Here is a 27923-nt window from a genome sequence, read left to right on the forward strand (position 1 = left end):
GTCTAGGAGCCTTTCACAACTAGTAAGGGACAGAGTCAGGATTTAAATGCAAGTTGGACTGACCTCAAAGCCAGGGTCAATATTTATAATATTGCCTCTCTGCTTGCCATGTATTGATCATAAGAGAGACCACATATTTCATTTTTTGTGTCTTTTTGCCTTCTTTCCTCTACCCCTTTGATATGTTTATATGCTGTAGATTACCTTTAAATGTTCTGGTCTCCTGTTACTGTTTTATTCTTGGGGCCAAAATGTTAAAGTTCATCCTTTTAAACTGTTGCACCTGGAGTGACATGATGTTATTATCAGCAATGACAGTTGATCTTATAAGCTCCCAAACCTTATGCAAATGAGACTTTTGGATGGACATATAATCTTCTTAGTCTATGTGGTTGAACCCAGCCAGATCTAGAGCAAATAGAGACCCAGTGAGGAACAGGGCTATCCCAAGTCTCAGATAATGAGGACCCACCTAGATTACTGTCCCTGGGCAATCATTTTGGAGGCAGGATCACAACATAAAGGGACCACATGGTCCATGGACTCCTCAGGACTCTGCTGTGATGAAAAAGTACAGACTTGATGGTGTGATGATGTTTGCAGAGAGAAAGCCAGGGCCTTAAAAGCAGCCCTCCTACTGCTGGTAAGCTAAAAAAAGTCAGGTCTCTCTTTCAATCATGCTGGTAAACTGTACCTGTCCCAGAAACCACTAAACAAACAACAGTAAACACAAAAAGCCAAAGAGAGTCATTTCATTGGAGAGGAAGACATACCACAAACCCAATATGCATCCCTGGTAAGAAACAAATTCATTTAAGAGGAACAAGATGAACGAGTGGACACAGTTACTAGCAGCATTCCCAGAAGCTGCCATTTGGGCAGAAAATCTGGTGCCAGGTACTGCACCCAGGCAATTGGCTGGGGGCATTTATAGGACGAGTTTCCTGGAAGAATCACTGCGATTGTCATTCATATCAAGACTCAGGAAGCCTGGGCACCACGTGGACTGTTTTCAATGATTTATGAGGCAAGGCTCCCCGCTGAGGTGCTACTGCTCATCAATTATTTGTGCTGTTAACGCAAGCTCACGAATACATGGGCACGTGGTGCTGTTATAATGACAAGTGAAAAGAATAGGATGTAAAATTATACGCATAGTATGGCTTCAACTCTGTGAATGACTAGGATATACCATATAAAATCGCCATTTCCTAGGTCAACAATGGTTGAATATTGGCAACTTCCGATATTTCATCTTAATACATACACATAGAAAAAGGGCTAGGAAGAAATGCACCAAAATATTAATGGTGGCGGCTGTGTCTCAGTATTGCATTTATAAGCAGAGAAACAAAATACAGAAGGTATCTTTTACAAATCAGGGGAATTTCAAGTCTTTGAGCATCTATTTCTTTGTCTTTAGAGGTCCCTAAATCTTGTTTTACGATAAGTGTGTTTCTTTTATTACCAGGAAAAATGAAACGAACTTGAAAGTTGGCAAGCCAAAGAAAGCGAGGCAAAGAGAGGGAAAATGACACTCAAACTGGGCGAAAACCTGAGAGGTTCCTTTCACCGAGGCCTGTCTGTGCTTGTCCAGCGGTGGCAGATCGCGACAGGCTGTCTGTCCCTGGCCCAGGAGGGAGGGAGAGGAAGTGGTCAAGTCAGGAGCCTGTAGAGACGTGTTAGTCTGACTTGGGACCCCTCATCCCCTCAGCTTGCATTCTTGGAATTCTTGGACCACATAGATCTCACTTTGAGAAACACAAATTTTTAAGTGTAAAGTTTTAGCCATTAAAAAAGATCTTTCCATTGCAAATCATCACTGCCAAAAGAGGAGTTTTGTCTGGAAAACCGATGAACAAATTGAGCATAAATACAAGAAGAGAGATGAGGTGAATGTTGTTCATTCATTCATTCCTTCATCAAATATTTATTAAACACCTACTGTGTGTCAGGCACTGCTCTAAGTGCCTGGGAGACATCAGTGAACAAAACAACTATTTCTGCTCTTGTGGGCATGCATGCTAACAGGGCAAGCCAGACAATGAACAACACACATTATGAATAAGTGAATGGGTTGTATGTGAAGAGGCCAGGAGTAAGGGTGATAGGCAGAGGGGTGGAGGTGGGGTGAGTGGGGAGTTGCAATTTGAAATAGGACTGAGAAAGTTAATCACTTAAGCAAGGACCTGAAGGAGATGAGGGAATTATTCATGCAGATATCTGGGGGAAGAACCTTCTGGGCAGAGAGAATAACAGTAGAAATGCCTTTAAGGGAGCACGTCTGCAGTAAGGAGGCTGGTGGGGCAAGGGGCAAGCTGCTAGAGATGAAGCCAAAGAGGTACCAGGGGCCAGAACCTGAGGCCCCTCCCCTTGTCACCCCCAGGAAGGACTCAGTCTTTCAGTCTGAGCCAGACGGAAGCCAGATGTGCTTGTCAACACACCAAAAGTTAAATGCTGTCCCTTTAAATTGTCCCTTTGAATATGGGACTGAATTCATGTAGCAGCCCTCCATTGTAAGGGAGTCAGCCACAGGATCCAGATTATGCATATATTTTTAATATTATCATCAAAATGGAAAGATAACATTCAACAATTATCTCAGAGGGTTTTCAGACCTTCAAGAATACATGAGCGAACCCTCAGGGATACACAGACCTGAGCTTTAAAAACACTCTTCTTGTGCACCTGCTGTAGATAGGCCAGAGGACCAAAAGGACCATAATAGCCCCATGGACCGCCACATAGATTTGCTGCTGCATGTAAAATGGAAATGTTAGTCTAGGGACTTTGAGATCTGACTCTGAAGTGAAGAGAAATGCAGAGAGTGAAAGTTGGCATCCTGAGCTGTGGCTGATAGTATTTAAGCAATGGCCTTCCTTGAAAGGAGTGGTGTCATCTTACAAAACCCAGGGAGAATGGGTTTGTCAAGTCTCCCAACCACACCTTGAAGGTTCAAGTGCCCGAGAACAGAAGGAGAAAGAGAAAAACACCCAGGCAATGTAGAAGAGTCCACACACAGGTCATGGCTTTAAAAAATCAGCAATGATAAAGGAAACACTCAGGGTTTCCTTAACAGACGAGTCAAGGGAAAGGAGTCAGGAACAATACTGAAGGCAGCATTTTAAAAGTTCGATCCAGGAACCATATATCAAGTGCACCTTGGGAGAAGGGGTCCTTGTGAAAAAGCAGACTCCTGGCTTCAGACCAGACCTTCTGAATCTCTGATTTTGGAACCCAGGGACCTGCATTTTGTAATTAACTATAAGAATCTTATGTACACTGAAGTTTTATAACTTCTGTCCTACAGCCTCCAATGTGTGCACACCAAGAACATAGTCTGAGTAATAAATGAAAAGGATGGGAAATTTTACTAAGCGATGATCTTGTAGGTATCACTGATGCTTTGATGAATGGGACTAAGGACAGGAGCAGCTTCTTAAAGGAGACGCATATCTAGAGGGGCAGAAGGGGAGGGAAAGAGATGTGGAGAGACAGCATTCCCTTCAGGCAAATATGGACCCCCTGATAGAGAGCTCTCAGGCTCTCTGCTCTTGACCTTGGATCTCTGACTGCATCCATCTAACCATGCTCTCCTGGGGCCAAGAACAAGCTAACCATGGGACTGGAAGGAGGCAGTAATGGTGGCAGTCATAGTGGTGGTCATGTTTGCTTAGAGGAGTGGACCTTAAAACAAACACATTGAAGTATGTAGAGTACACACAAAACTGAAACAAGGAAGGTTGTTACCTCCCGAAGAGGAATTGGACAAGTGGGGCAAGAGAGGGACGGGTGTTTACTTTTTGCTATAAACATTTGTGTACCTTCTGAATTATCTACTGTGGGACATATAACTTATTTCAAAGTAAACCAGTTCTCTCTGGAAAAAAACAATGATGTATGCACAATATATTTTAAAAATTGTTTTACATTTTTGACTCCCTCTAAATTTTGCTAACGAAGCACAGAGCATAGGTTACTTGACAAGTCAAGGCTGTAAGTATGACCAGGGCCTGACAATGTATACCTTGCTCAAAAGAAACAGCCGTAAGTCAAGAACTCTTACCCCTGTTTTGGAAATGCATGTGGCTGAGGAATGGAACAGAAAAGAAGAGCTTTGGATGAGGATGAACAAGAAGTTAAAGCCCTTTCAGTGACCTTAAGATCAAGAGTCAAGCTTTCCTGACACAGCTGGTAACAAAACGGCCAGAGAAAGAAGATGGGGAACTGCAACAACCCAGGCCTCGACTCAGTTGCATTCAGGAAAAGGCGGTCATCTGAAACCTGTCCTAGCTTGGCTGACCATTTCATCCCTGAGACGCTGGAAACCTGATCTGGGCCTGGCAGAAAACTGTGCTCCCACCCCCTGGTGACATTTCAAGAACGGGGGACGCTGTTCAGCCTGCCCCGTGCTCTGGTGACCTTCTAGCGTTGCACGGATGACACATCACAGGATTTCCTCAACTGCGCTCTGGCGTCCTGCTAGGATGTCTTTCTCATTTTTTCCATGGTACACATAGTCACTGCATCGCAGTCCAAACAGACTATCCAGCGATGCCTCTGTAAACATGAGTCACATGTGAAGTTAAAGAAATCTGTGTTTGATTAGAGACAGCAGAGCTCCTAAGACATATCATCTTTGCATACAAGGTATGGGTTGATGAGAGTCGTCTGATTTCCTGCCAAGATGCCTGAATAGTGCTTGGAGATTGACTTCATGTGGCAGCCACCAAAGCCGACACAGACGCCGCTCTTCTTCATCCTAAAACTCCCCTTCCAAGGTGAAGTTCTCCAGCTTCTGTATGAGAAAACATTAATCTGTCTCCATTTTTTCACCTTTGTGAGCTTCTCTCAGTTTGGTCTTTGATGCCACCACCTTGTCCAGCCTTGGTCACCCCAGTCCAAGCCCAAGCACAAACCTTGTTCTTGTTTCCCCTTGAGGAATGAAGGCCACCCATATCAACCTCCTGAAATGACTCATTCTCTCATCTCTGCCTGTTGAAATCCTATCCATCCTTAACCGGTTTGCAGGGCAGAAATAGAGACACAGATGTAGAGAATAAACGTATGGACACCAAGAGGGGAAAGTGGCGGGTGTGTGTGTGTGATGAATTGGGAGATTGGGATTGACATATATACACTAATATGTATAAAATGGATAACTAATAAGAACCTGCTGTATAAAAAAATAAATTAAAAAAAAAAGAAATCCTATCCATCCTTTAAGATCCATCTTACCAGCTACCTCTTCCTGGATTATCCCAACTGGTTATGAGCTCTCTAACTCCTGTACCCCAGGAGTCATCTCATTTTGACTTGCATTTGGTTATACACGTGCACGTCCCTTTGGAAGGCTCTTGGAAAATCCCCTGAATGGGGCCAGAGATCTTCTGATTATGTGGCCTGTGACTATAATTTCTGAGCAAGGTATGCAAAGGGCTATGAGCTCCTTCTGAAAAATTTCTGGCCTTTTGGCAGTGAGCAAGAAGCGTTACTTTGTATCTAAAGTCCTTCTGGAATTTCTTCCAGAATTTTTTCATGCAAGCTTGATAATTAATTGACCAACAGAGGGATAGAAAAGAGACACAAATGGTTGTAGATAGGTAGATTAGGGAGCAATGTGATCAGTGGTGTCCCAGATAAGGTATAACTAATTAGTGATTAGATATCACTATGACTCATTGTCTATGTGAAACAACTCAAGGATTTAGGACATCAACCCTGCCTCTTCACACCCGGGAGTCACCTAGTTGTGCTGGCAGAAGGTCTACAGGCCAAGGACCGCTTTGTTTTCTCCCTGGGTTGCTGAGCTTGTTAATTCCATGAGCTCCATCTTTAGACATCAGGACCAGGAATAACAGAGTGAGTAAAATGCAACATAGAAATTACCAGGGAATAGAGTGGGGATGCTAAACCCCACTTAGTGTCTCATGGTTTCAATTTCATTGTGACCTAGAATCATAAACAGTCTCAAACATGGGAAGCTGGCCGATTTTGTCAGCACTTGTGACGATATTTCATCCTCCCACTGTAGGATGGATGCATTGAGGGCAGCCTTCATCTGTCTCTCAATCGTGTCCAGTCTGAGTAACCAGCTTTCTCTGACTGCATAGGCAGACTCAGGGGGCCCTCCTTCTGCATTTAGATTCCTCTAGATTCACACTGAACACATTATATACAATTGAGCAAGTCTGCTACCATCATTTCTTCTTATGCTGGGAGCCTAGAGAGAACCAGGAACCTACCAAGCGTGTGATGTGAGAGAAAACTAGTTGAAATTGGATTGCCTTATTGATATGTTCAAGTCAGCCCAAGTCCCTTGACTTCCCAAGGCCAGTGTATTATTTTCCATTACACTTTGTTCAGTGGCATTTAAAAAAATGGGCATAATATTAGTACGTCTTTCAAATGCCAGTTCACAGGAGGGAATAATTTCCCAACAGTGTTATCTAGTTTCTTTTCAAGTTCCCTGGGTTGAGATCAGTCTTTGTAGTTAATATTGGGTTCCTGACCCAAACACAGCCTGTGCCAGTTATGAAGTCAGTTTTCCATGCTTTGGATAAAAAGGTGACCGTGGGAACATGTACTGCTCTGTCTCCAGCTTTGGCGGAGCCACTGAAAACCCAACCCAGCCTGGCTGTCCATGTGCCTGCACGGAAATGGGGACAGACAAGGACTGTCCAGCAGGAGGAAATGGACCCATTCTGCAAAGCCAGCCTTGGCATATGGAGCAAAGGAAAGTATCCTTCCCATTCAGGAGGAAAAAATATCTCTTTAGTTATTTATTAAGCAACACTAACACTGAAGTAATCTTTTATTTTTAATTTATTTATTTACTTTATTTATTTTTGGCTGTGTTGGGTCTTCATTGCTGCGTGCAGGCTTTCTCTAGTTGTGGTGAGCAGGGGCTACACTTCATTGCAGTGCGCGAGCTTCTCATTGCGGTGGCTTCTCTTGTTGCAGAGCACGGGCTGTAGGTGCGCAGGCTTCAGTAGTTGTGGCGTGCAGGCTTAAGTAGTTTTGGCACATGGGCTCAGTAGTTGTGGCTCGCGGGCTCAGTAGTTGTGGCTCGCGGGCTCTAGAGCGCAGGCTCAGTAGTTGTGGCACACGGGCTTAGTTGTTCTGTGGCATGTGGGATCTTCCTGGACCAGGGATCAAACCTGTGTCCCCTGCATTGGCAGGCAGATTTCTAACCACTGTGCCACCAGGGAAGTCTCCTCATGTAGATATTTAAACTGGAGAACACAGGGAAGGAAGTGAGAAGGCGCACAAACAGATCCCAAGATCAAGAGACAGCCAGAGAGGGACTTGGCTGCTGGTCCAGTGGTTAGGACTCCGCACTTTCACTGCCGTGGGCCCGGGTTCAATCCCTGGTCAGGGAACTAAGTTCTCGTGAGGTGTGTGGCACGGCCAAAAAAAATAAATTAAAAAATTTAAAAAAAAAAGAGACAACCAGAGAAACTGTGGTCAAGTGTTACACTAATGACCCCCAAAGAAGTGACTTCCTGGTGTCCTATACCTGTGTAGTCCCCTCCCACACTGAGGCTAAGTGAAAGTGACTTGATTTGGCTAATGGGACATCAGCAAACAAGTCACAAGGAGATTTTTTTTTTTTAAGGGAATTCCTTTATTTTTATTTATTTATTTATTTATTTATTTATTTATATTTTTGGCTGTGTTAGGTCTTCGTTTCTGTGCAAGGGCTTTCTCTAGTTGCAGCAAGCGGGGGCCACTCTTCATCGCAGTGCACAGGCCTCTTACTATCGCGGCCTCTCTTGTTGCGGAGCACAGGCTCCAGACGCGCAGGCTCAGTAGTTGTGGCTCACGGGCCTAGTTGCTCCGCGGCATGTGGGATCTTCCCAGACCAGGGCTTGAACCTGTGTCCCCTGCATTGGCAGGCAGATTCTCAACCACTGCGCCACCAGAGAAGCCCCACAAGTAGATATTTAATAGGCACTTGCCACTGTGGCTGGCCCTCATGGAACCCTGGACTACCATGCCATTACCATTAAGAAGCCCGGGATAAAGGACTCCATGGAGAGCGGCCCAGTCAGGCCAGATTTGTCTCAGCTGAGCCCAGAGAAGACCAGTAGAAGAACCACTCAGTCAACACCCTGAATCATGAGAAATTAAAAAAAAAAAAAAAAAAGTCATTTTCAGCCACTGAGTCTTGAGAGTGGTTTCTTAACCAGCACGAGATAACTGGGGCTGCCACAACAGGAGCTCCTGCTGCTGAGGCCTCTGCCTTGTGACCTTTCTTTTCCAAACTGCTTTTATCCCTGGCTTGCCCAGGCCCAGCTGGGTGTCTATTCTGGGATTCTTTGAGATGTCCATCTTTCATATTGGCTCCTGTAGTCATACAGCAACCATGCATTATGTTAAGGCCGTTGTCAAACCCCAGCATTCAAAGAACTGAGTCAAAATGTGAGTGTCTTTAAGGGAGGGATATTGTGGGTCTTTCTCACCATTACACCCCCATGCCTGGAATGGCGTCTGTCACATAGTAAGAGATATCCATAAGTAAATGAACATGCAGATCTTGGGAGCTTGTTCGAAATATAAATTTCAGGGTCCCACCTCTGGAGATTCTGATTTGATAGATCTGGGTCAAGTCCAGGAAATTGCATGGTAATTAAGCTACCTGAGTGATGCCAAGACAGGAGGCCTATGGAACACATTTTCACCATTAAGGCCTCAAGTTATTCTTGCAACCAAAAGAGGCCAAATGACCACTTTTCTAGGTGACTGTAAATCAGAGTCACCTGGGGAGTGAACACTCTTGGGTGAATCCAGTGCAACTGGTCCACAGACTGAAGGGCATTTGGAAATCACTGGCCCAACCAACACAGTTCTCCGAAAGTCGTTTGACAGCCAAGCACACTTTTCTCATTCCTGAGAGCAGACAGGCTTCCTTAGTTAGACATTCTCACGCTAATCTTTAAGGCTTTTTGAAGAAAGGTTTCCATGATTATCGTGAGAAGTAGTTGTTAGGAACTCCTTCTAAATCTAATGGTCTCATATGTCAATGAGATATTGAGAACACCTCCGTCTCAAATACTGTGAGGGCTGGATGAGGTGAGATGCGTGAAGGCGTTTTCAGACTGAAAACAACATGCACATAATTTGTAAGCCTTTGAACATGCATGGCTATGTCATGTAGGGGATTAAAATATTTTATCTACTTTTAGATAATCAATCAGGATTTATTATGAGTTACCTTGTTCTCCTAAGGAAGGGAAAGCCAGACCTTCAGGACCCCTATGTAAAATGTTTCAGGGACAGAAAATCCTGGCTACATTTCTAATTCCTTCTCCTGGGGTTCAAAGCCGTGCACGATCTGAGTCCTGCATCACCTTGGCCTCTCCTTCCCCTGGCCCCTCTCCTCCCCTTCCTCCTGCCCTCAAGTGTCAGCCCTTCTAAAATACTAATGCAGTCCACTGGTTCACCTCTGTCACTAGCCCTGACTCAGGTTATGCTCTATATCTGGAATGTTCTGTATAATTGTCCATCCCCATCCACCTGGACCTTTCGTGAACCTTTGGTGACTATTACTATCTTCCACCCTGTAGTCCGACAGAATCGACCAGCCCGGTTTTTTTTTTTGCGGTACGCGGGCCTCTCACTGTTGTGGCCTCTCCCGTTGCAGAGCACAGGCTCCGGACGCGCAGGCACAGCGGCCATGGCTCACGGGCCCAGCCGCTCCGCAGCATGTGGGATCTTCCCAGACCGGGGCACGAACCCTTGTCCCCTGCATGGGCAGGCAGACTCTCAACCACTGTGCCACCAGGGAAGCCCCAGCCCCTGTTTTTAATGCCTGCTGAACGTTTATCCAAGCTCCTGTATCCCTTGGTTGGGCTTACCTAAGCCTGGAAGTCTCTGCCCTTCTCCCACCCCGAGGGCAGGGACTTTTCCATATTAATCCCCTTGTCTCTGGCCCTGAGCACAGTGCCTGGCACAGAAGAGGGACTAATAAATATGTGTTGATTTTATGAAAGCCAGGGGCTGTCTTTGGCAGGGTTTCAAGTTCTAGAGAAAGAAAGGCGCTCATGCCTGGCAGAGGTCAAGTGTCTCTCTCTGAATCTGATTTCCTGCTGCTGTCCTTTGCCCTTTTCTCCTCCATACGGAGACTTATGAAAACCAAACAACTCGCCCCAAGCTGCTTTGCCTGATCTTTAGCTCGTAGGGATATCCAGCAGGTTTAGAAGAGTTTGCGTACGTGGGTATCATATGCAAATGTAATACTTGATATAAATGAACAGATTAAGATATTCATGAGAAATCTCTTCTGAAGGCTAGTTCTGCATTTTTGGTGCCTACTAGATACCTCCAGCTAGATATCCCCGAAGCACTTCAAACTCAACACGTCCCAACCTAATAGATCAACTCCATCACACAAACCTGCGCCTTATCTACTGACCATCTGCCCACTGCCTGGGCGCCCAGCCCCAATGCCTCCGTGTCTTGTCATCTTAGAAAATGACATGTTCTCTCCATTCTACCCCCATGATAGTTCTCACATCCTTCCCAGACTCCTCCTTCCACTCCAGGACCTCCTTATCTCTCACCTGAGCTCCTATAAATAGCCTCCCAACTGGTCTCCAGCTTCCTCAGTTTTTTCTCGAAATCTGGTAACAGGTTAATCTTGCTAAAGCACAGATTTGAACAGGTTACTCCCCTTCTTGCAAACTTCCAATGGCTCCCCGGGGCCTGCCCACTGAATAAAGTCCAAACTCCTTAGTTGGCACCCTGTACCATCTTTAACAACCCTGTCTAATCAGACGCCATCTCTTGGGAAGTGAGGATGTGAGCAGGAGGCAGCAAGAGGCATCTTTCATTCAACAATTATTGATTAGCACCAACCATCTGCCATGCACTGTTCTAGGTTCTGGGAATACAGTCAAGTCCTTGATTTTATGGAGCTTATTTGTGAGAAGACAAAAACCAAAGTCATTAATATGTGTTTTCAAGATGACCGCTATCCTGAAAAATGAGTGTGGTAGGTTGTATAGATTGAGATTGCATTGGCCCCCATTCTTCCCTCCTTCCTGCATCCAAACTTTCTGCCACATGACCCAGAAGTTCCTTACACTAGAAGTAGCTGCACTTCTCCCTGCTGAACTTTGGGCTGGGCCATGTGACTTGCTTTGACCAATGGGATGTTTGCAGGTGTGATGCAATCAGAGGCTTGCAGCAGACTTGTGTGGTCAAGCTTGTTCCTCTTAAACTTCTGCTTCTGCCATAGAAAGACTAGCCCACGTAGACTGCTGGTCCCAGAAGAAGGAGGAAAATGTGAAGTACAACCAAACTGCAAATAAGCTGTTGTTGTTTTAAGACACTGAGTTTTGGGGGGATGGTCTATTACTGGGGCAAAAGCTGACTGATCAAGGAACTTTAATTCTAACCTCCATGAGATCTACCTGACATCCCTGCCTTGGAGGCACTGTTCCAGAGGGACTGGGCTGCTGCTAGGGGGGTTCTCATACTTCCTTACTTCCACGCAAGAAACCCTTCTATGCAGGCAGTATCTTAATCTAGCTCTTTCATCAGTATCTATGAAACCTGAGTATGTCTTTTCCTTGTAACCTGAAAAAGCCTAGGACAATGTCTCCCCTACTATCATGAGGTCCTCGAGGGGAGAGATTGTTCTTGATTGCTCTGCTGGCACAGAGCCTGGTGTAGTGAATGGTACACTCCACTAGTTGTGGAAACTCCTGTCAAAATTAGTGGATTTAATGAAGCAGTCTTCCCTAGGTCTTCTCTTGGAAGATCTTTTTCTGTACAAGAGACTATTATCCATTCAGTTTATCTATCTCCCCATCCACCCACTCATGGGGGCTGGAAAGCACTCTGTCAGGCACTGGGATATAAAGACAAATTAGACATGACTGATCCTTGTCCTTATAGAGATCACAGACTCATAAAAGAGACATATAGACTATTCCCAGCGGGGTGAGATAAAATCTATCAGAAATGAGAGCAAGATACTGAGGGAGTATAGTCTAGTGAGTCAGAGAAGACTTCAGGGATAAGATGACACTTCAGATGACTTTGATAAGCAAGGAGGAACTGACCAGGTATAGAAGGGGGAGAACATTCTGGGGAGAAGGTGCGACGGTGCATGAACTTAAAGTCTATGATGAGGGTATGAGGGTGTGTGGGGCAGGGAGGGGGTGGGAAGTGGTGGGAAAGGAGGTAGAAACTGAGGCCTGGCCAGATGCCAGAGCCTTGTGTGCTACGGTCAGGAGTCTGGACTAGGTGCCGAGGGCACTGGGGAGCACTGAAGATTTTGAGCAGGGATGTGACATGTTTGGATTTTGCATATTTAAAAGACCCCCCCTGGCAACAATGCCTTGGGAAGGGACAAGGAAGCTTGTTAGGTCAATTGCAGTGATAAAGGGGGGAGATGTAGATGACCTGCAATGCTGGCAGAAACCTAGAGAAGGGGAGGGGTGGGAGGGTTAGGAGGCTGAATGGATGGACCTGGTGACTGGGGGCATGGGTCGGGGGAAGGAGGTGTTGCAAATGACTCCCAGGTTTCTGCTTAAACAGCAGTACGGATGATGGCACACCACTCACAGAGGCTGAGAGCCTTGGGGTGGGGTGTGAGGATAGAAGATGAGTCCCCTTTGACCATGTGGATAAGGGGCCACTGTGGGGCTACCAAGTGTACGTTTCCCCAAACTCAGGAGAAAGGTGTATTTGGGTGTCATGCGTGTGATGGTGGTTGGAACTATGGGTTTGTTTGCTATGTGGCCTGGTGCTTGAGCTGGTGCTTGCAGAAGCACTGAGGAGTCATCCCCACAGGGTAGGCAGGTTTTGGAAGCCCCCAAATAATCCCTACATGGCATGTAAGACATTATCCTAGGGTGTTCAGGTGGGAAGCATCCTGGTTTACCTTTATGTTGCCCGAACCCTCCACAGGGCCTAGACATTAGCACATGCTCAGGAATGCTGGATGAATGAATGAATGAATGAGGTTCCCCTGGTCCTTTGGAAGTCATAGATGGAGAACCAACATCATTAGGCCCCATACCTGGGGTGATTCTGTAGGTTCAAGTTCTGAATTAACCAAGTTCAGCTTTCCCATAATTCCATACTTTCCAGAGGTCCTTAGGTGATTTCTAGAATCACTTTGGGAACTTCCTAAGAATGCAGATTCCCAGGCCCCGTGGATAGCTATTTTGATTTAGTAGGTCTGGGCTGGAGCCTAGGCATCTGCTCTTGAAACAAGCTCCTGAAGTCATTCTGATGTTGATGCAATGTGGACAATATTTTGGGAAAAATCACTCGTGCTGCATATTCCCCATTTCCCCATCCGGGTCTGCTCTGTACTTTCATTCACTCTGCTGTGTACCCAGGGAGGCTGCCTTCTGGGGCTTGTGCCACCCGGACTCCTTTGGTCTTTGGCTTCCATTTGCTTTCAACCAGTGGGGGGGCAACAGCAGGGGATGGGTGGGAGGACGGAGGGTAGGCATTGATTCCCCCTCTACCCCAAGCTGCGGTTTGGCACCGGCTGCATCCTCAGCTCTTGCTGAGTAGCCCCTCTCTGCCAGCTGCAGCTCTCGCCAAGTTCGGCTCCAGCTCCCTTCCTTCACCCCTTCAGGCCTAGGGGTAGTACTTCCCCCAGCACCTAGTCTCTGGCTGCTTCGCCATCTTGATTTCCTTTAACCTCACCCAGACCTCGAAGTATTTTGTTCATTCCATGCTCTTCAGTTACCTCTCTGAGTGTGCCCTCTGCTTCCTGCCAAGACAGGAAAACAAAAACACTGACTGGAAAAAGGCAGGAATTCTGGGCCCAGTTCAGTTCAGTTCAGTTCAAGTCAACAAACATTTACTGAGCGAGGTCCTGTGAGTCCAGCTCTATATCAGGAGCTGAGGATGCAGAAATGACTCAGACACAGTGCCTGCCTGCAGAGAGCTCACTGCTTAATGGGAGGTAGAGCCCCAGAATACAGGGTGATGATGGTGTAACTCGGGGTCACACTGGAAGTGCAGGAGGGACCACTATGCCAGGAGTGGCAGACAACAGAGTCTTCCCAGAGGAGGTGACAACGTGGAATTTGGGTGGGCAGGGAAAGGATAAGAAAGAAAATTCAGGCAGAGATAGAATCACGAAGATGTGAATGGCAATGTCTGGGGTGCCTGCCTGGAGGAGGAATAGAGGCTGGGATCTTCATGCCCACTTTGATGGAAGGCAGAGGGATGCCTCAGTCTTGAGATGTGGGCTGCTCCCCTGGCACGGGGGTTAGTCAGGGTGCCCCCGGCACTCCAGGTGGTTTGTGTGGGCTCGGGGGGCCTCCCACCCTTTCCCAACTGCCATGGTTTGGGCTCCTTTCCTTTTTTTTTTTTTTTTTTTTTTTTTTTTGCGGTATGCGGGCCTCTCACTGTTGTGGCCTCTCCCGTTGCGGAGCACAGGCTCCGGATGCGCAGGCCCAGCGGCCATGGCTCACGGGCCCAGCCGCTCCGCGGTATATGGGATCCTCCCAGACCGGGGCACGAACCCGTATCCCCTGCATCGGCAGGCGGACTCTCAACCACTGCGCCACCAGGGAGGCCCTCCTTTCCTTTTTTTTTTTTTTTTTTTTGCGGTATGCGGGCCTCTCACTGCCGTGGCCTCTCCCGTTGCGGAGCACAGGCTCCGGATGCGCAGGCTCCGGATGCGCAGGCTCAGCGGCCATGGCTCACGGGCCCAGCCGCTCCGCGGCATATGGGATCCTCCCGGACCGGGGCACGAACCCGTATCTCCTGCATCGGCAGGCGGACTCTCAACCACTGCGCCACCAGGGAGGCCCCCTCCTTTCCTTTTAAAGCAGGTTTAATTCACCAACCTATCAAAGCTCCCTTGCTTCCCTCAGAGGGGTATTTGGGGAAAAAAGAGGGAGACAGGGTGGAGTATTGGGCCTGGGGTCCATGAGGTTAAGACAAAAGAAAAGCTCTGGCTGGATGTACAACAGACCACCCTGATTTCACAAACTATCTCCATTGACTTCAAAGGAAGATGAGTCTGGCAAACTCCTATTTATTCACCAAAAGCCGAATGAGGGCTTCCCTGGTGCCACAGTGGTTGAGAGTCCGCCTGCCGATGCAGGGGACACGGGTTCATGCCCCGGTCTGGGAAGATCCCACATGCCGCAGAGCGGCTAGACCCTTGAGCCATGGCCGCTGAGCCTGCGCGTCTGGAGCCTGTGCTCCGCAATGGGAGAGGCCACAACAGTGAGAGGCCCGCGTACCGCCAAAAAAAAAAAAAAAAAAAAGCCGAATGAGATTTCACCTCCTCCAGGAAGACTTCCTGGAACCCCCTAACTAGCGCTCCTTCTCTTGTATTCATCATAGTCTCTGGTAATTTGTATGACCACCAGCGTATCTAGCCCACTTGACTACTAGATCCTCAAGTATAATACATGGGGCCTAGGGCATAGTAGAGCATCAGAAAATATTTGTTGAATTGACTTAAAAGGAATTCTTGCTGCACTAGGGGAAGTAATAATAATAGTGATATTATCAGCCCTTTGAGGAATGAGGAAACTAGCCCAGGGCAGTGAAGGAACTTGCTCATGATCACAAAGCCCATAAACAGGGCAGAATGGGGACTCGAAACCAAACAAGTCTGTTGATTCCAAGGGCTGGAGGATACACCGCTGGGCTCCTCACCCACACGGGCACAGCAGGAGTGGCTGCCCAGTGCTGCCCAGCCAGGAGATTGAGACTAAGAACCCTCATTGATGGAGCAACCACTCCTCTCCAGGAATTGTTCAGAGCACTTCATTTGCATCCACTCACTTAACCCTGACAACAGCTTTGTGTGGTACGTGTGTGGTCATGGCCCGATTTGACAGATTAGGATCCAGAGACTGGATGTGGTTAAGACATGTATCCAGGGTCATGCCAAGAACGAGGCAGAGCTTCCAGTGAAACCCAGACTTATTCCAGAGCCCGTGCGTGCTCTGAACCATCATACTTCTCCAGGGAACACGACACCAGCTTCAGGTTTAGGAAGAAAGAGAAAACATTTATATGTATTATATTTGTAAGAGAGTGATAAACTGAAATATGCCTCTACATCATGGCAAAAAAAAAAAAAAAAGAAAAAGAATAATGTTTTTAGAAGCATCCTTAAATTATACAAAATTATACACATTGTGAGTTTTGGAAAATTTAGAGCATCACAGAGTAAATTGCATGGGCCTGGTGGAAGGGGCTTGTTCTGCTACTGAGCAGCTGTGTTGTCCTGGGCACATCTCTTCCCCTCTCTGGGCTTCATCTGTTTCCACATCTTCTTCCAGAGGCTTCATGAAGGTGTTTCCTTTTGGATTGCAAAAGCCATGGCAGTTTGTATCAAGCATAGTCTTTTAGCGCCCTCTACTGTCCAGTTACAGCACTGTCAGTGGTGTGGGTTAGAGGGGAAGGAGAATCCGCCTATGCTTGAAACAAATGGTGAGCAGTGAAGGACAGCTACAGGGGAAGTCCATGACGTAAAGCAAAAGCCAGTCCTGTTCCAACCCCTCAAAGACTTAGAAGTCCTGTTGATCCTGCCCGCACAATTTCAATTGTTTCCGACCTGCGTTTTCCTGAGTGCACGTTCACATGCAGTCTGTACACCCACACACAGTACCACCTCTATTTTCATAGCATCACATTGTATGGTAAGTGCCTGTTGACACATCTGTCTTTTTAAGCATGGGGCCTGTGGTTACTCACCTTTATTTTCTCTTTCTGCCTCATGGGATAGTGTATGACACACAGGCCCTCAACTCGAGTTTACTGCATGGATGAACGGAGAGAGGAAGGAATGAATCAAGGAAAGAGAGAGCCCTCTGGGAAGAGGATGAGGTGAAAGGAGCAGGGAGCATGGGAAGTTCTGAGTTAGGAACTAGTGTGCCTCAGGTTCAACAAGGTTCCCTGCTGATCTCATGTTGCACTGGCATCTTTTCAAAGTCGGAGTGTGGAAGGGGTTTCATGAAGGGGACAAATGGAGGGCTTTTGGGGTATTGCTGGGGTGCTGGATACATGGTGTGCTCATCTTGGGAAAATATTTCAGCTATACACTTGTGTTCACTTAAAATTTTCACATCTTTCTGAATGTATGTTGTACTTTGATGAAAAGCTTAGGTAAATCTAATTTGAGAGAGGGGCGGATATGTCTGCTTATGCCTTGTTCCAGAGGTAGAGGCAGGCTGCTGAGTTTCTTTCAAAGAGCTCACTCCATGTTCTGTCTTAGCGTCTGATGGCCCAGCTCTAGGGAAACCCATGTGACCAGACCCATTGGACTTTACCAGTGTTTGACACTCTTGCCCACTCCCTCTTTCTTGAGATATCTCCATCCCTTGGCTTCCAGGACTCAATGTTTTGGCTCTGTGTTTGGCTACAGCTCGGTCTCCTTTGTGGGCCTCTCTTCCAAGAACATTCCTTGAAGTTCCCAAGGGTTCTGTGCTAGGCCTGCCCCGTTTCTAACTGCAGATTCTCCCTGGATGATCTCATCCCCTCTCATGGCCAACCCTGTGTCGATGACTCACAAATACATATCTCGAGCCCATCTCTCTCTCCTGAGCTGTGGACCACTTATCCAATTGTTTCTTTAACACCTTTGCTCAGACATCTCACTGGTAACTCCACGCACCATGGATGGTGTCCATTTCTCTCTGCACCCCTATCCAAAACCATGTTCCTCCTTATGTGTTCCTTATTTCAGTGAATGGCTCCACCGTTTATCTGGGGGTTGGGCTTAATTCCCTGTGGAACACTATATTATTGTTCAGCAAATCCTCACTCTCCCTTTCTTTCCATCTTGAGGCAGAGTATACTTCCATACTTCATTGACTTTGGGCTTGTCCGTGGGTCTTGCTTTGAATAAAGGGATGACCACGTGACTGTTCCTAATAGAGGCTCTAGTGGCACTGTGCCGGGAGCCACCTGTGTTGCTCTTCCGCTGGTGCTTCTGCCACCTGTCACGAGGAGAGCAGGCCACAGATAGCTGCTGTTCCTTCAGCCTGGGGTGCTTGAATGGCAGACATGTGGGGCAGACCTGAGCGACCTAGAGCCTAGAGCTGAGCCCAACTGAGTTAGGTTGAGTTCAGTGACCCACAGACCCATGTGCAAGAAATAAATGTTTGTTACTGTAAGCCACTAAGATTTCTATACTTTTCCAACTACTCACTCCCCACATTCGACCAAGACCTGTCAATTCTACCTCCTACCTTTGTCTTGATGCATCCAGTGCCACCATTTCCCACTGCTGCACCCTACTCCAGGCTCTTCTCATCTCTTGCCTGGACGCTTGCAAGTCTTTTTGCTGGTTTCCTCACATTCGATCTTGTCCCCATTAGTCCCATCTCCACACCGTAGCAAAAGTGATCTTGTGGGGCTTCCCTGGTGGTGCAGTGGTTGAGAGTCCGCCTGCCGATGCAGGGGACATGGGTTCGTGCCCCAGTCCGGGAGGATCCCACATGCCGTGGAGCGGCTGGGCCCATGAGCCATGGCCACTGAGCCTGCACAGCCAGAGCCTGTGCTCCACAACGGGAGAGGCCACAACAGTGAGAGGCCTGCGTACCACAAAAAACAAAAACAAAAACAAAGTGATCTTGCTAAAATTCAGGTCAGTTGTACCCCTTCTTTAGGCATTTCAAGGGCTTGCCATCACATTTAGGAAACTGTCCACGTCCATGGCACTCAAGGCCCTTGACCCTCTGGACACTGCCATCTCCCCCGCCCCTCACTCACCACTTCTCCTCCATGCTCTGCCTACTCGCACCTCTTCCAGCTTCATGAGAGCCCCCTGCTCTTTCGTGCCCTGGGCCTTGGCCATGCCTTCCCCTCTGCCTGGACCACAGTCCATTTCCCTTGCCCAACTGCACGTGGATCACACTTCTCATCCTTTATGGGTCAGCTTAGGAATGATTTCCTTTGGGGAGTCTCCTCTGATTCCCACCGGTCTAGATGAAATCCAATTGCTATTTGCTCCCATGGCACCCTGAGCTTTTCCTACCCAAACACATATCAAGCTATTTACTCACTTTAATTTGCTTGTCTTTTCCACTGGACTTGAGCTCCCGCAAACTCAGGGACTATATCGAAATTGTTCATCCTTACATTCCTAGTGTTTAAAAAGTTGCCTATGCTCATTCTTTCAGTTCAAATATTGTTTGTTGAAGAAATATTATGGGAAAATAATATGAATGGGCTAAAGAAGTCCAAGATGGAAACAAAAACCACAGAAGGGACTCAGAGAATGTGTAGTCTCATCCTTTCATTGTACAGATGGGGAAATTGAGGCTCAGAGAGGGCTTGACTAGACCGAGGACATGGAGGCTGTTAGAGGCAGAGCTGGAATTGGAAGGTTCTGATGGGACTGCCTGTGCTTTATTTGTTGTCTGATCTGAGGAATTTAAATGCTTAATTTAGGTTCTTAGGACCTGCAATATTAGCATCACCTGGGAGTTTTTTAGATCAGGCCCTGCTCTAGACATACTGAATCAGAATCTTTATTTTAACAAGATCTCCAGGGGCTTTGTAGATACAGTAAAGTCTGAGAAACACTCATTTCAGTGACCAGGGGGACCGCTAATGTGGCTTAAAGGTCATTCCAATTCATGCAGGAAAGCCAGCTGGTACAGTGGGAAAGAAAACCCAGCCAAAATGTGGTGGCATTCAGTGCATGCTGTAAATCAAAGGCCAAACGTGTGGGCCCCTCACCTTCCAAAGTTCCAGATAGTTTGGGAGTCCAAGACCTGGACCGATGAGGGAATAATGGTTCAACTTTGGGTGAGGTGAATGAAGGGGGCTTGCATAAAGGGAAACTCCCAGAAGCCCAGCTGACCAGCAAACCTGATGCTGCAAATTTCCAACTTTTGAACCTGTAAAATCTAAAAAGAAGTTTAATAAATATTTATTTATTTACACAAATAATTCTCCCCATGCTGCTTGAGGTGGGGGTGAATGTGGTATACTCCTACCCTGCTAGTGACATTGTCAACTGGTGCAGGCTGTTTTGTAAACACTACAGCAATATGTAGCAACAACTACAACATTTTTTATCTCCTTGGACCAAGTAATGCCATTCACAAGAAATAATCCAAAGGAGATAATTCAACAGAAGTGAAAATCTATATGCATGAAGATGTTTGCTACAGATAACAGTGGAAAATACTAAATAAAAAAGGGAATGATTGAGCAAATTAGAATATGGTATCTTCACGACCATTTAAATTTAATTATAAAATAGCTACTATGTCTTACTTCATCTGCTTGGGGTAGAGTGGTGGTTAATAGCCTGGTCTCTGGGTGTTTGATTCTGGCTCCACCATTTACTGTGTGATCTTGGACAAGTTTACTTAACCACTCTATGCCTCAGTTTCCTCATCTGTAAAATGGGGATAATAACAAGACCTACTTCATAGGATTGTTGTAAGGATGGAATGATTTAATTTAATTAATTAAAGTGCCTGGAATAGTGCCTCTATAAATTTGTGTTACTATTTTTTTAAGAGTCAAATTAAATGGCCTGATACTCTCACTCCACCTGACTCAGAAATGCTTTTCCTGCATCCTCAGGGCCTGACCTGTGATAAGTCCAAGACCCCCGGGGATGTTCCCTCAGTCCTCCTTGGAATCAGCCTGGTTTTCCAGCCTTGTGGAGAGAAAACAAGAGAATTTGCTCAGTTGGCCTGTACACTGTATTCTTTGTGGCTCATGTTGCTGTTATGGTGTTGCTATTGAAACAGGTGATTCAGGGGCCATCTTGAATTTTTCCTCCCTCAGCATTATGCCGGATTGTGGTAACTCCACCCCATACAGGCCTTTAGTACACACAGACACACACACACACACGTGCACACACACACAACCACCTTCTGTAAGCCACTCCCCCAGCGCACCTGAGTCCTGGTTGCTGAGGCTGAACAAGGTCCCTTTCTTCTTCTCCCAACCCCTTGGTCTGTTTACATTTAGTGCCCTAGAATGGCTTACTTTTCAGTAGATAATCCTACTTGTTCCGATGATAGTAATAGCTACCATTAATTGAAAGCCAGAAGTGTGCCTGCCAGGTGTTCTGCTGTATTTTTACAAACATCAGTCCTTAGAATGAAACTATGAGCCAGGTACCTAAGAGGTAAGTACCATTATTTCTATCTTACTGGTAGAGCCTCTGAAGTTCAAGTATGTTATGGGGTTTGCTGGAGATCCACGGTTTGCAAGTGAAAAATCTGAGATTTTAACCCAGATTTGTCTAACTCCAAAGCCCACACTCAGAACCACTACCCTAAACTGCCTCCCTACATAGGGACATAAGCAAGAAGTTTATGATAAATGGTAACTAAAAACGTAAAAGGAAAATTGCATCACTACAATGCACAGAGTTGTGCAAAAATATGTCTGCCTGTAGACAAAGCATTGAGAATACTTGCTGTGCAAGGGCCATAGGATTAGGTATGATTTTTTCATTTTAAGTAATTTCCTTTAGTGGCAGTTGCTGTATAGCTTTTACAATTTGAAAAAAGCTACCCTCCATCTGCAAAAATGACTGCCTTTAGGCCAATAGTTCTCAGCTTTGATTGATCATGAGAATCACCTGGAGGGGCTTTTAAAAGCGACCCAATGCCTGGGCTCCACCATAGATGAATAAATCAGAATCTCTGGGGGTTGAGTCCAGGCAGTGGTATTTTAAGAGAGTCCTCCCATTGATTCTGTGTGCAAATAAGATTGAGGAACAGCTTCAGGGAGAAGCTTCACCTTCCACTTTCCTTCCAGAGAATCTAGCTGCCCCATATTCTGTGACCCCGCGCTAATTAACTCAAGCTTTTCCCTCTTTGCCCAGGAAAAAGCTAGCAATATGACTTTCCCCCCCAATCCTTTTAGTAGATGGGCACTGAGAAGAATCTTTGGGTGGTGGAAATATTCTGTATCTTGATTGTGGTGGTGGTTAGATGACTGTATACATTTGCCAAAACTCACTAAACTAGACTTAAAATTGGTGAATTTTATTATGTGTAAATTATACTTCATTAAGCCGGTGTTTAAAAAGGTATGGCTATTGGAAAGGAAGAAATAAATCATTATTCACAGAAATCAATATTCATATTGTGACTGATTAATTCTCCTTCCTTGTGAATTAATTCTCTTTCTTTACATTGGTGCTCTTCTTTAGTCCTGGCTTTCCTCAAATATTTGGCAATTCTTGGCTGCCTTCTCTTCTATGACTTTAGAAACGTCTAGTAAGCTTATGAAGGTTGTAGATATGGTCCGAGTCCCTGCCTCCCATCATTGTAGGGGAGATAGGCTGACTGCTGGTGCTTGTCATCTAGTATGGAGGTTCCTTCTCCTCCATCCCTTGAGTTTTCTAGGAAGCTGGGGCCTCAGAATCACACTCAGTGCTTCCACCTGGGAAAGATGCTGCCATCTGTTTCTTGTTATAGGTGAAGGAGGGGGAAGGGCTATCAGGTCTAGCTGCTTCTCAAAGTGGGTCTCAGTTATGGTCTTTGAACCAGCAGCCTCAGCATCACCTGGGAATGTATTAGAAATGCGAATTCTCAGGCCCTGTCTCAGATCAACTGAATCAGAAACTCTGGGGTAGGTTTCAATCTATACTTCAACCTGCCCTCCTGGTGGTTCTCAAGGTTGAGAACCACTGTCTTGCCAAGTACCCCAGTTAATTTCCTGGACAATCACTGTCTTCCCTGATCCCTTTTCACAGCAGGCACTCTTGCAAGTATTTCAAGCTGAGGTTTCTTCCCTCCTGTTCCACCTTCAGTCCAATTCCAATTGCTTTCTATCATTCAGAAGTTCCCCACATTTTCTGGTGGATTGGTAGCACCTATTCTTGCTTTCTAGTGTTCCAATGGATTTTTTTTTTTTTCCTTTTGCGGCACGCAGGCCTCTCACTGTTGTGGCCTCTCCCATTGCAGAGCACAGGCTCCGGACGCGCAGGCCCAGCGGTCCTGGCCCACGGGCCCAGCCACTCCGCGGCACGCGGGATCCTCCCGGACCGGGGCACGAACGCGCACCCCCCGCATTGGCAGGCAGACTCCCAACCACTGCGCCACCAGGGAAGCCCTCCAATGGATTTTTATTTTTATTTTTAATTGTGGTAAAAAGCATATAACCTAAAATTTACCATCTTAACTGTTTTTAAGTGTATAGTTTGGTAGTGTTAAGTGCATAGTTTGGTAGTGTTAAGTGCATTCCAATTGTTGTGCAATCCTCATCACTATCTATCTTAAGAACTCTTTTCATCTTGCAGAACTGAAACTCTGTACCCATTAAACAACTCCCCATCGAATGGATTTTTAAAAAGCATGTTTTTTTCTGTCATTAAATGGAATTTTGCGTGTATATTGAGGTCATTGCATGTGCTCCGTATACCATCTTTCTAAAAAAATTGTGGTTAAATATATAAGACAAAATTTACCATCTCATCCATTTTTAGGTCTACAGTTCAGTGTCATTAAGTACATTCATATTGTTCTGCAAGATCACCACTATCCATCTCCAGAACTTTTTCATCTTCCCAAACTGAACTCTGTGCCCATTAAACACCAACTCCCCTTTCTCATCTGCCAGCCCCTTGTAACCGCTGTCTACTTTCTGTCTCTATAATTTTTTTTTTTTTTTTTTTGCGGTACGCGGGCCTCTCACTGTTGTGGCCTCTCCTGTTGCGGAGCACAGGCTCCGGACGCGCAGGCTTAGCGGCCATGGCTCACGGGCCCAGCTGCTCCGCGGCATGTGGGATCCTCCCGGACCGGGGCACGAACCCACATCCCCTGCATTGGCAGGCGGACTCTCAACCACTGCACCACCAGGGAAGCCCTGTCTCTATAAATTTGACTATTCTAAGTACCTCATATGAGTGGAATTATGTAGTATTTGTGCCTTTGTGACTGGCTTACTTCACTTAGAATAATGTCAAGTTTCAACCATGTTGTGGCATGTGTCAGAATTTCCTTCCTTTTTAAGGCTGAATAACGTTCTATTGTATGTATTCACCACGTTTTGTTTATCCATTCATCGGTCAAGGTACACTTGAGTTGATTCCACTTTTTGGCTATTGTAATAATCCTGCTATGAGCATGGGTGTACAAATATCTCTTCATGTCCCTGCTTTCACTTTTTTGGAGCATATAGCCAAAAGTGGAATTGCTGGTGCATATGGTAATTCTAATTTTAATTTCTGGAGGAATTGCCATGCTGTTTTCCCTAGCATCTGCTCTATTTTATATTCCAACCAACAGTGCACAAGGGTTCCAATTTCTCCACGTCCTTGCCAACACTTGTTATTTTCTTTTTTTAATCATAAATGGGTGTTGAATTTTGTCAGAAGCTCTTTCTGCATCTATTGAGATTATCATATGTTTTTATCCTTCAGTTTGTTAATATGGTTTATCACACTGATTTGCATATATTGAAGAATCCTTGCATTCCTGGGATAAACCCCACTTGATCATGGTGTATGATCCTTTTAATGTGCTTTTGGATTGTTTGCGAGTATTTTGTTGAGGATTTTTTCATCTATGTTCATCAGAGATATTGGCCCATAGGTTTCTTTTTTTGTGACATCTTTGTCTGGTTTTGGTATCAGAATGAGTTTGGGAGTGTTCCTCCCTCTGCTATATTTTGGAAGAGTTTGGGAAGGATAGGTGTTAGCTCTTCTCTAAATGTTTAATAGAATTCGCCTGTGAAGCCATCTGGTCCTGGGCTTTTGTTTGTTGGAAGATTTTTAATCACAGTTTCAATTTCAGTGCTTGTGATTGGTCTGTTTATATTTTCTATTTCTTCCTGGTTCAGTGTCAGAAGGTTGTGCTTTTCTAAGAATCTGTCCATTTCTTCCAGGTTGTCCATTTTATTGGCATATAATTGCTTGTAGTAATCTCTCATGATCCTTTGTATTTCTGCAGTGTCAGTTGTTACTTTTTCATTTCTAATTCTGTTGATTTGAGTCTTCTCCCTTTTTTTCTTGATAAGTCTGGCTAATGGTTTATCAATTTTGTTTATCTTCTCAAAGAACCAGCTTTTAGTTTTATTGATCTTTGCTACTGTTTCCTTCATTTCTTTTTCATCTATTTCTGATCTAATCTTTATGATTTCTTTCCTTCTGCTAACTTTGGGGGGTTTTTGTTGTTGTTCTTCCTTCTGTAATTGCTTTAGGTGTAAGGTTAGGTTGTTTATATTAGATTTTTCTTGTTTCTTGAGATAGGATTGTATTGCTATAAACTTCCCTCTTAGAACTGCTTTTGCTGCATCCCATAGGTTTTGGGTCATCGTGTCTCCATTGTCATTTGTTTCTAGGTAATTTTTGATTTCCTCTTTAATTTCTTCAGTGATCACTTCGTTATTAAGTAGTGTATTATTTAGCCTCCATGTGTTTGTATTTTTTACAGACCTTTTCCTGTAATTGATATCTAGTCTCATAGCGTTGTGGTCGGAAAAGATACTTGATACGATTTCAATCTTCTTAAATTTACCAAGGCTTGACTTATGACCCAAGATATGGTCTATCCTGAAGAACGTTCATGAGCACTTGAGAAGAAAGTATATTCTGTTGTTTTTGGATGGAATGTCCTATAAATATCAATTAAGTCCATCTTGTTTAATGTGTCATTTAAGCTTGTGTTTCCTTATTTATTTTCATTTTGGATGATCTGGCCATTGGTGAAAGAGGGGTGTTAAAGTCCCCTACTATTATTGTGTTACTGTCAATTTCCCCTTTTACGGCTGTTAGCATTTACCTTATATGTTGAGGTGCTCCTATGTTGGGTGCATAAATATTTACAATTGTTATATCTTCTTCTTGGATTGATCCCTTGATCATTATGTAGTGTCCTTCTTTGTTTCTTGTAATAGTCTTTATTTTAAAGTCTATCTTGTCTGATATGAGAATTGCTGCTCCAGCTTTCTTCTGATTTCCATTTGCATGGAATATCTTTTTTCATCCCCTCACTTTCAGTCTGTATGTGTCCCTAGGTCTGAAGTGGGTCTCTTGTAGACAGCATATGTATGGGTCCTGTTTTTGTATCCATTCAGCCATAGTCTTTTGGTTGGAGCATTTAATCCATTTACATTTAAGGTAATTATCAATATGTATGTTCCTATTATCATTTTCTTAATAGTTTTGGGTTTGTTATTGTGGGTCTTTTCCTTCTCTAGTGTTTTCTGCCTAGAGAAGTTTCTTTAGCATTTGTTGTAAAGCTGGTTTGGTGGTGCTGAATTCTCTTAGCTTTTGCTTGTCTGAAAAGCTTTTGATTTCTCCATCAAATCTGAATGAAATCCTTGCTGGGTAGAGTAACCTTGGTTGTAGATTTTTCTCTTTCATCACTTTAAATACATCCTGCCACTCCCTTCTGGCCTGCAGAGTTTCTGCTGAAAAATCAGCTGATAACCTTATGGGGATTCCTTTGTATGTTATTTTTTATTTTTCCCTTGCTGCTTTTAATATTTTTCTTTGAATTTAATTTTTGTTACTTTGATTAATATGTGTCTTGGTGTGTTTCTCCTAGGGTTTATCTTGTATGGGACTGTCTGTTGTTCCTGGACTTGGGTGACTCTTTCCTTTCCCATGTTAAGGAAGTTTTCCGCTATAATCTCTTCAAATATTTTCTCAGACCCTTTCTTTTTTTCTTCTTCTTCTAGGACCCCTATAATTTGAATGTTGGTGCATTTAATGTTGTCCTAGAGGTCTCTGAGACTGTCCTCAATTCTTTTCATTCTTTTTTCTTTATTCTGCTCCCTGGCAGTTATTTCCACCGTTTTATCTTCCAGCTCACTTATCCGTTCTTCTGCCTCACTCATTCTGTTATTGCTTCCTTCTAGAGTATTTTTCATTTCAGTGATTGTGTTGTTCATCACTGCTTGTTTGCTCTTTAGTTCTTCTACGTCCTTGTTAAATGTTTCTTGTATTTTCTCCATTCTGTTTCCAAGATTTTGGATCATCTTTACTCTCATTACTCTGAATTCTTTTTCAGGTAGGTTGCCTATTTCATCTTCATTTATTTGGTCTTGTAGGTTTTTACCTTGCTCCTTCATCTGTAACAAATTTTTTTGTCGTTTCAATTTGGTTTTTGATGGGTGGTGCTGTATTCCTGACTTACTGGTTGTTTGGCCTGAGACGTCCAGCACTGGAGTTTTCAGGCAGTTGGATAGAGCTGGGTCTTGGTGCTGAGATGAGGACCTCTGGGAGGCCTCACTCCGATTGATATTCCCTGGGGTCTGAGGTTCTCTTTTAGTTCAGTGGTTTGGACTCGGACCTCCCACCACAGGAGCTCGGGCCCGACCTCCAGCCTGGGAACCAAGGTCCTGCAAGCTTTGTAGTGCAGTAAAAAAAAAAAGAAGAAGAAGAAAGAAAGTAAAAAGAGCAGTACAATATCAAAGAATATAAAACAAAATAAAATTAGAAAGCTAAAAAATATATTAGGAAAAATAAAGCTATAACTGAAACAACTGCAACAAGGTAAAATAAAACCACAGCAGAAAAATGAAAAAAAAAGTGGGGGGGCGGGCTGGGGAACAAGCCAGAAGGAGAGATCACTAATAAAGTATAAGGAATAAAATAAAATTAGAAAAATAGAGGATTTATTAGGAAAAATAAAAATATAAAAGAATCAACAGCAATGAGTCAACAAGGTAAAACAGAACCCCAATCTAAAAGAGGAAAAAAGAAAAGAAAAAAAAAAAGCCTTAGCTCTTGGGGCGGAGTTTAGGTGGGGGGTGGAACTCAGGCAGGGGCAGGGTTTTGGGTGGGGCGGGACCTAGGGGGGTAGGGGGAGTGACATTTGAGTGTGGGGCGGGGCCTAGGCCAGGCTACATTTAAGCATGGGGCGGGGCCTGTGCTGAGGACCTGCTCTGGGAAAGGGTGAGGCAGCATGTGGAGTGGAGGGCCTCTGGAGTGTGGAGTGCCGGAGTTTGGAGGTAGGGCCCTGAGTGGGGTTTAGGCCAAGCATGGT

The 27923-nt window shown here is 45.1% G+C and overlaps 1 protein-coding gene across 3 annotated transcripts in view; it reads left to right on the plus strand.

The window, feature by feature from the left end:
• The window catches only part of PALM2AKAP2 (PALM2 and AKAP2 fusion), a 628408-nt gene that overhangs the window by 4878 nt on the left and 595607 nt on the right, over positions 1-27923 (plus strand). The window lies entirely within an intron of this gene.

This window comes from Mesoplodon mirus (assembly GCF_964341445.2).
Source record: "Mesoplodon mirus genome assembly, chromosome: 1".
In the NCBI taxonomy this organism is placed as follows: domain Eukaryota; kingdom Metazoa; phylum Chordata; class Mammalia; order Artiodactyla; family Ziphiidae; genus Mesoplodon; species Mesoplodon mirus.